Here is a 6,047-nt window from a genome sequence, read left to right on the forward strand (position 1 = left end):
TGACCGATTATTCAGATAAAAATTACGGAAAACCGCGGAAAATTTCCGTGACTTTAGATAAAAATTACGTGACAGTTCCGTAAAATTTCCGACAACCACATTTCGCTCCAGAATTACGGAAAATACACGTAATTTTTATTGAATATTTCTCTCAGTGTATTTCCATTCACGCAGAATCACAATTTTCATAAGCGCATTATCGAAAATCATGTACTTATTATCAGTTTCAATACTTGAAAATTTCGCCTTCGAAAAACATAATTTTTTTCATTGTTTAACGATATACTGTATTTATTATAACAAATACCGTTTAAACCCAGCTGAATCGAATTTTAATTCCTTTCGATTATGCCCGTTAGTAGCCGCCATTTTTTGCATTATCACTATTATTGTTATTGTCATTATTATTCACTTTTTTTCATTTTAGGGGAATCCCACTTGACAGTCTATCAATCGAACGATTACTGGATTAATAATATATTCATTTAATATCCATTATATAATTATTTATTAAACTATACTATATATGTATTTCCCCGTTCAACCGCCGACCAATAGAATCACGCCATTCGATATCACGTGGTACAAGCTACACGATTTGAAACTCATAATTTGTTGATAATTTTATAACTATATTTATAAAATACAGATCATTCATTCACGTTAGCCATCTGTCGAACTGAGAGTTTAATTAGGTTGTGGATTAATTAAAGGATTCTTGTTATGCCTGTGAAATTCTCTTCGGGTATTCTTATCTAATTTTAGTCTCGTGACGCAATTTTGCTGATCGGCGTTTGAATGGGAAAAATAATCGCCGAATATTACTCGAGTTTCAAAATTAATCTGATATTTCCCTCCATAATGTCTGAAATATCCGATTATTTCAAAATTCTTGGAGTCTTAGAAGTGAAAAATTAAATTTTATTCGTTCAGCTCAATGTATCAGTTATATACTCAGATCATAGAAAGAAAAAGCATACATGAAGACCATCGGTTTTATTTACCAAATATATTTTCGGGTATGTGACCTTTTGAGTATGTGACCTGAAGTTGTAGTTTTGTAAAGTAATCCGATGTATTGATTGAATTTATTACAGTGAGAAGAATAAATTCCAGCGGACTGATAAATTTTCATATTATTCTATTCTGAGTGTAAAAAAAAATAAAGCAATTTGAGTGGATTGATTTTGAATAATGGTAATTCGAGAAACTGCTGCTGCTCATTTCGCCCCCTTACCTATAAACTAGTGTGTCTTATGCCATTAAATCCCCTCACTATCTCACTTGGTCCTTAATCCTCTCGTGTAAGTGACTCACACACAAGGATATACGCTACCTCAAGAATTATTTTTAAGAGGCGCTCTCGTCCAGCTGATATCACATACCCATGTATACAGTCACACGGTGTGTATAATACACGCGACGAGATTGCGTCGAATGAGTTTTCTAATTTACCTCCTCCGGGCAAGAGGCGCACCATAACCGATCTTCACCAAGACTGTGCTTGGCGCCGATTTACCGCCAGATAAGAGACACCGTAGTGGAAAACGGCTTATCGTCACACCGCCACTATGAGGCCAATGCGCATACATCAATTCCGCCTTTTTAGAGGTCTTTGACAAATTTTTTCCATCTAGAGGCCGACTGATTGCCGTATAATTACTCCATTTCCTTGCACACCCAGACAATTTTTCAAATTACCATGCCCATATAGTGGAAACTGACATGCCAGCATAGTAGACGGGTTTTCAATTAACTAAATAGTCATCCATTACGATGTCGATAGGTAAAACCTAATCGTAAACTATAGCATGCTTTACTAATTCGGGCATAGTAGTAATTACTATTATATATTAAAGTTTATAAGAGTAAATACCAGAGTAAATTGCTCGTATACTAGCTCAATATACATATTTACCAATAACTATGCTAATACTAATGATTATCACACTGAGAGAAATATTCAATAAAAATTACGTGTATTTTCCGTAATTCTGGAGCGAAATGTGGTTGTCGGAAATTTTTGGAAACTGTCACCTAATTTTTATCTAAAATCACGGAATTTTTCCGCGGTGTTCCGTAATTTTTATCTGAATTATCGGTGAAAAATAACGATACCGTCACTTAAATTTTTCGAATCAACTCCGTAATCGGTAAGTGAACTGAAAGTTCCGTAATTTTTACTAAATATTTCTCTCCGTGCAGGTCAATAGATGCGTGATCTTGATTATGTTAACATGTTGTATAGTAATGGTTACTATGATTATAAATAACGGTGTTATTAAGCGTTATAACGGATAGTGAGCATTATAGTGACATAGTAACAATTACTATTTCGTTGTTGTCGCTGGTATAGTAATGGCTACTATGTCAACATGGCGATCGTTACGACCTTGCATAATTATGAATATCATATTCCATGCTGCAATAATTATTGTGTCAACATAGTAATGGTTATCAAATTTAAACATGATCATGATAGTTTTGTGTCAAGATGGGCATAGTTAAATCTCTTTTTCTCTGTCTATTTACATCGTGCCTATTTAATACTTTGAGAAAGTACCAATCAGGTGACAAGTACTTTTGGCGCTTGTCTTTAATAACAAAAGTACTTGTGGGAAATACTAAAATACTCGTCAATAGTGCAGATAAATATTTTGCGCATAGTAGTTGCATTCTCTGAGCGAGGTGTGTCAATTTGTTTTGTGGCTTGAAGAAAGTACAGAATGTAATATCCAGTTTTCTCTAGAAATACTTTCCTGGTGGTACTTGTCATTAGTACTTACAATAATACGTATATTTTACTTTTCGCACACATCAACGCGGAAATTTTTTTGTGTATTTCGTTGAAGTACTAGAATTCGAATTATCCAAACTGAGTAATAAAAATTTACATAAAAATCAATACACGACATTAAATGATTTTATCGGCTGTTGGAAGATGTATGTCACTCCGACGAGTGATTCTGTGATGACTCATGTACACTATTCACAAGTAGATAACACTGGTCTTATCAGTGCGTCATTCACTTGCATTTTAAGAGTTCTGTTCTCACTGTGAGTAACCGTAAAATTACAGGACATCATGAATCAATCAATGAGTAAATAAATTGTTTTTTTTTAATGCATGAATCGCTCATTACACCGACATCATCAACATCCAACTGCTTCCAATTTTGTGTACATCTGCAATTCCCTTTCATCTCATCGTCCACCTCTTTTTCAATTTTTTCCACTAATTAATGAAATGTAAAAGGTCGTATCCCGTTGTGAAACCCTCTCGTAGATACGAATTTATAACCGTCTGCGAAATTCAACTCTTAACGACACTTGCGAAAGTTTTGGCCGATGCGAACCGTTCATCTTTAACTTTATAACTATTTTTTTTCTCTCTCTCGATTTTTATCCCGTACACTCAAGGACTCTGTAATACCGAAGGATGAAGACAGTAATATCAAAATTGTTACTATAATGGAAATGAAAATTACTTTTTTATTATTTCGGTTTAAACCGTGCACAAATTATAACATCGCCCCAAGTACTATATTTAGTTAAACAAATTGTTAATACGATAGCAAAACACAACCTGCCCCTCCCCTTGCACAACAAAAAAAATCGCGGATGCAACTGGCTGCACCTATATAAAAAAAATATGTAAATTATCGAATATAAAATCAAAGTGTAAATGTATCTATATTTATAAATATTATTAATCGAAAAAATAATATTCCTATTCAAATTTCTTTGTACTTTGTGTGAATTTATGTAATATAAATATAAATTTATATACAATAGAAAGAAATTTGACTAGAACAAAAACATTAACAATTGTTCATGTTTTTGCTTAAATAATTTAAATTAATTAAAACTGTCAAATGTCTTTCTCAGATTACAGAATGACTGTCTAAAATGATAAGCCTCTCGTTAAAAAACATTTAATGACTTAATTAACCTTTCAAATAGAAAACCTTTCATTATCAGATTAAATGTCAAATTGATGCTTTTGAAAAAAAATCGTTTGGTATAATTGTTTAACGACGTAATAAATTTTGTATAAAAGACATCGTTGAAGCACAGCTGATTAGAATTTTACTAATAATTTAAATTAATTATTTTTAATAATAAGCTTAAGCGCATTCGGTGTACATTACATGTGCATTATTATTATCGATTTGTTTTGCAATACGTTTTTTTATTATTTTTGAGGTATTCCAATTGACAGTTTATCAATCGACGAATTGCTAAACCCTTGATTCATCTATATACTATAGTTATCGATTTTGAATATATACATAGCAAGAGTATGTAAAAAAAATGGCGCGTATAAGCTTTTTAGTCATGAGGTGATCCCAATGAAAAAATCGGCAACAAAAATTATATAAGTCGATAAATAACGATGAATTTGTGGGAAAAAATGGTGAAGCCGTGGAATTTTCAACAGAAGAAAAGAAAAATGTTCAGCCTCGAAAATTTTTGATTTACATGAGTGGTCGGTAGTACGCGAATGTTTACAAGCCGCCCTCCATCAAAGCCTCCGGTGAGAGGGGAAACGTTATATTAATGAAATGTACCCTGCCGATACCAAACGAACGAGTTATGATCGGTAGCTGGGATTTCTCGGAAAACGACGCCCCATGGAATCGTCTCGCATGCCTGATCATAATTAATAACACCGCATGGCAATGCTCAGTATATTTGTATATATTTCTAACCAGTGCTCTGGTATCAGAGACGTAGGCGCCCACAAAGCTGTCCACGCTCTTAAAATCCCCGAGCTCATGTCTCATGCCAATTTCCAGATAGTGCATTTGCCGCCCTTATCCCATACCCTCTGTACACAACTTTATTTATTTATTTTGAGAAAACGCTCGACTCATTTTAAAGTAGTCGATGGGTAATTCATGGGTTGTATTCATGAGTAAAATAAGAGAATTTACATGAGCCAATTGCTCCGCAAAAATATCACAAGATATACATAACTAATAATTACTATTATTTTCTTTGATTTTTAACGTTCATTAATTTTTTGGCATTGCAAAAAAATTATTTTTTTCAGTCACGACTTAGACGATATGGTAAAAAACAATGTTGGAATATTTGAGTACTGCTCTTTCATTGTCCTACAAAAATCACTTGACATCAACTTATAACATTCTTGGAAAGAGCTCTGCTAAGGACTAATTTACCATCGATTGTATTCCGCACTCTGGAGTGGTTTAATCTTAAATATATGCTGAAATTTTAACAAAGGACTGTCTTCCTTTTTGATTCATAAAACTGTTTTTCAGTTTTTCATTTCCCTCAGAGAGTTTTCCATTTATTAGTTTTATTTAGTTTTATAATAAATGGTTTGGTCTTCCTCGTGTTAATAACGAATATTTTATAAATTGTTTCACCGAGTGTCCATGTATATATATATTTATTTATTTACACCCATATTCCAACAAAACGAAAGAGCCCCAAGAAAAATAATCACAGATTACAAATTCTGATTGCTTATTTTTTGAAATTCAATTAAAATTTTTCGATTTACTTAAACAATTAGCAAAAAAATAAAATACAGGGATAATCTCGGTGAGTCTAATCTGAGAGTGGCAAGTCGGTCGAGTTCTCACCAAATAAAACTATTTAAAATCTCGAGGTTGAGGGGTGAAAGCGCAAAAAGAATGCCACAAGATCACATACACCCATCATAACCCAAGTCTTCACGGAAGAGTCCGGGACACGGGACAGTAACTCACCTGGCGAACGTAAAACTGACCACTAGATCCGGTTTAGCAAGTTTCCGGATTCCGGGGGTCAGGCCCAACTCCCGCGGGCCCTAGACTCCCCTTTTATTATTTCCCATATGTCCTGTTACAGGGGAATCCTTTGGTCCGGTGACCATCGGGGCCACGACCTGCTACTGTCCACTCGGACCAATCATCCTCTGTCTTCGGCCCTTCAGCCACCAAAACCAGATTTTCTCCTCGCTTCTGCCCCCCCTCCCCCCTCCTGACCCCCTCTGCCCCCTCACTCACCCCATTACACCTACCCTCACTTCAACA

General features: G+C 34.4%; 1 long non-coding RNA gene across 2 annotated transcripts in view; it reads right to left on the reverse strand.

Annotated features, from left to right (window-relative positions):
- LOC105274233 (uncharacterized) overlaps positions 1-5,827 on the reverse strand; it is an 8,036-nt gene extending 2,209 nt beyond the window's left edge. For both annotated transcript variants that reach the window (XR_892984.1, XR_892983.1), the window contains exon 1: positions 5,742-5,827. This is a non-coding gene — a long non-coding RNA (uncharacterized lncRNA). The remainder of the gene's footprint in view (positions 1-5,741) is intronic.
- Between the last annotated feature and the right edge of the window lie 220 nt (positions 5,828-6,047).

Source organism: Fopius arisanus, unplaced genomic scaffold (genome assembly GCF_000806365.1).
Source record: "Fopius arisanus strain USDA-PBARC FA_bdor unplaced genomic scaffold, ASM80636v1 scaffold00010, whole genome shotgun sequence".
Classification (NCBI taxonomy): Eukaryota; Metazoa; Arthropoda; class Insecta; order Hymenoptera; family Braconidae; genus Fopius; species Fopius arisanus.